Here is a 3,638-nt window from a genome sequence, read left to right as displayed (position 1 = left end):
GGTTGTATGCATCAATGAGCTCTGTTCCTCATATGAAATGACACTATGAACATAGAAGGCCACCCGGTATTCTCTGTCATCCGTCAGATGGAGAAGCGTGGAAGCATTTTGATAGGGTGTTCCCCGAGTTTGCTAGTGAACCAAGAAATATTAGGTTGGGATTATGCACAGATGGATTTACTCCATTTGCTGTCTCTGCTGCACCAGAGAGCAAATGTGGAATTCTTGGAGACAGATACTGTACAGCATCAGAGAGTAAATGTGGAATCAATTTAGGGTAAAAATTGATTATATTTATTTAATAATTATCATTTTCATCTAATGTTACTTTTTATATTGCAAACAAAGTGTACATGGCATCCTCAGCATCAAAATGAAATAAATAGTATTTTCGAGAAGAAGGCTGCTAAGCGGATTAAAGATACTATGTTCGCTGCTCGGAATGCCGATAAAATGTCAGACTGGTTAAGAAAAGATGTTGGGATAAACTTCTTAAGAAATGGAATACCGCAGAATGGAAGGCGAAGAGTGAATAAGCAAAGGCAAAACGTGCCTCCAGTAAAGGTGGCTCGTTGCACACAAGAGGTTCGATTAGGTTTGCGGCCCATAAACTAAGATAACTAAGATTGGTAAATACTTATAAAATTTTTCTTAGTTTTACATATAAAATTTTACGTTTGTAATGTCTAACTCATATTTTTTGTTATGAAGGAAAAGGAAAGAGGGCAAGATATTAGTCACGCCGAGGTCTTCGAGGAGACGCATAAGAAAAAGAAAAAGGATGGTACAAGAGAACACTGGGTGGAGACGCATGCGTCGGACAAATATGTAAAATACTAACTTCATAATTATTTATGGTTGATTAATATTAGTTTGTTTACATAATAGTTATGTTTTTATTTCAGGAAGATTATCATAAAAGGGCGGAAGAATAGCAACAAACTCAGCCTCCTTCAACTCAACCAACACCTGATGATATGGTTTCATTATGGACAGAGACAACAGGTGGAGTAAAGAAATGCAGGGTCTACGGACTTGGAGTACATCAACCTACAGGTCATCCAAACCCACTCTTGGCCAATTATTCTTCTTCTCAAAATCAAGAATAGATGGAAGATATGAGAAATTATGATGACCCAAAGGGTCATCTTGTGAATTAAGACTCTATTCTGGGCCAGTTAGCCTTCAAAAACCTTATTTTCACTTACCTCGATTTGTGTGCGCAGTCCGGGCGTAAATCCGGAAAGCCTTTATGTGGAAATTTATGAAGTAATAATTTTTGAGATTTAAAATTAATTTTTAGTTAACTTTGGTCAATATTTTGAGTAAACGGACCCGGATCCATGTTCCGACATTTCCAGAAGGTCCGTAGTAAAATATGGGACTTGAGCTTATGCCCGGAATCGAATTCCGAGGTCCCTAGCTCGAGAAATAAATTTTTGATAAAAATTGTAAGACTGAAATTTTATGGATTTAAAGAAATTGATTAATATTTGATCTCGTTGGTATCGGGCTCGTATTTTGGTTTCGGAGCCCGGTTTAGGTTTAATATAATATATAAGTCATGTATGTGAAATTTGGTAGAAATCGGAGTTGATTTGACGTGATTCGGACGTCCAGTTGAGAAGATATGAATTTTAAGTGTTCTTGAGAATTTTATTTGATTTGGTGCTAAATTCGTAGTTCTAGGTGTTGTTTTGGCGATTTGATCGTGCGAGCAAGTCTGTATGATATTTTTAGACTTGTGGGCATGTTCGATTTGGATCCCCGAGGGCTCAGGTGAGTTTCGGATAGGCCACAGGATGTTTTGAACTTAGAAAATTTTGCTGGTATAACTGAACCTGTTGCAGGCCTCTGATCTCGCAATTGCGAGATCAGGCTTCCCAAATGCGAAATAAGCAGGCCTGGCAATTGCGAGGTATCTATCGCAATTGCGAAGAAGGCTTGGGCCAGCATGTTCTCGCAATTGCGATGGAAGTCTAGGAAGGGCAGGTTCGCAAATGCGAACATCTACTCGCATTTGCGAGGTTCAGTGGTCGCAAATGCGACACTTTCCTCGCATTTACGAAGGCAGCGGGATTGTGAAGGGCATTGCATTTACGAAGGCAGGATTGTGAAGGGCATCGCAATTGCGAGTGTTCCTTCGCATTTGCGAAGCTCAGGTCGCAATTGCGACACCTGCAGCTGAGTAAAAGGGACTTAGACATGATTTTTATTTCATTCTTTAATTTTTCGAACCCTAAACCTCAAGAGGCGATTTTTGGGCGATTTTCACGGGAAAACATTGGAGTAAGTGTTCCTTATCCTTTATTGATTATATTTCATGATTTCATATTCATTTATATCATGAATCCGTGAATTCATGGAAGAAAAATCAGTTTTTTATAAATTCTTCCAAAAACGAAAATTTAAGATTTGAAGGTCCATTTTATATCGGAATTGGATAATTTTTGTATGGTTGGACTCGTCTCGGAATGGGTATTCAGATTTTGTAAGTTTTTCCGAGATTTGAGATGTGGGTCCCACTGTCAAATATTTTAATAAATTTTGAATTTTAACCGGAAAATTAGTAAATTCATATGGAATTAATTCCTATGATTCGTATTGAGTATATTGAATTGTTTGTGAATAGATTTGAAGCTTTCAGAGACAAATTTAAAAGGAAAAGTTATGGTTGAGTAATTGATTGGAATTTGCAAAGTGAGGTAAGTGTCGTGGTTAACCTTGACTTGAGGGAATAGAATCCTTAAATTATTTATTTTGTGAAATGCATGTGAACGACGTATAGGCGAGGTGACGAGTGTCTATACGTCGTCAAATTAATTGTTTGTGTATTTACTTGAAAAATCATAAATTATTTTAAATTATGAATTAATTATTATAATAATTGTTTCTCTCCTTTTCTTTGTCAAATATTAATTCTTGAATTCCTGCATTAATTATTACATGCTATTTGAATTATGTGCCTTAATTGTTATTTGACATTTAGCATATTAAATATTAAACTGCATATTTTCTCTCTGATTTCTATAATAATTTGCTAATTGCCTTTGTTTGTTTCGTAATTAAATCATAATTATTGTATGCTTGTTGTCTTATAATTTTATATTAATTGTTGCATTTATTGGGGAAATTATTCTATAAGAATTAATAAATGAATATGTTGGAGGAGCGGGTTGCACGCCGCAACAGGATTGATTATAATGAATATATTGGAGGATCGGGTTGCACGCCGCAACAGAATTGATTATAATGAATATATTGGAGGATCGGGTTGCACGTCGCAACAGACTTATTAAAAAGTCCATATTGGAGAATCGAGTTGCACGCCGCAACAGACTTATTAAAGTCCATATTGGAGGATCGGGTTGCACGCCGTAATAGACTTATTAAAAAGTCTATATTGGAGTATCGGGTTGCATGCCGCAACAGACTTATTAAAAGTCCATATTGGAGGATCGGGTTGCACGCCGCAACAGACTTATTAAAAGTCCATATTGGAGGATTGGGTTGCACGCCGCAACAGAACTGAATATGAATATGTTGTGAGAGTGGGTTGCACGCTTCAATAGAATTGAATGTGAATATATTGTGAGAGTGGGTTGCACGCTGCAACAGAATTGATGGAAATGATAATT

The 3,638-nt window shown here is 36.7% G+C and overlaps 1 long non-coding RNA gene across 1 annotated transcript; it reads left to right on the top strand.

Moving 5' to 3' along the window:
- Positions 1–323: 323 nt before the first annotated feature.
- Positions 324–1,228, top strand: LOC138894962 (uncharacterized). The gene is made up of 3 exons (XR_011409156.1): positions 324–585; positions 712–828; positions 906–1,228. It is a non-coding gene; the product is annotated as an uncharacterized lncRNA (long non-coding RNA).
- Positions 1,229–3,638: the final 2,410 nt, after the last annotated feature.

The sequence above is a fragment of the Nicotiana tomentosiformis genome, chromosome 6 (genome assembly GCF_000390325.3).
Source record: "Nicotiana tomentosiformis chromosome 6, ASM39032v3, whole genome shotgun sequence".
Taxonomy (NCBI): domain Eukaryota; kingdom Viridiplantae; phylum Streptophyta; class Magnoliopsida; order Solanales; family Solanaceae; genus Nicotiana; species Nicotiana tomentosiformis.
Note: the sequence above shows the minus strand (reverse complement) of the source record. Positions and strands in the feature narration are given on the sequence as shown.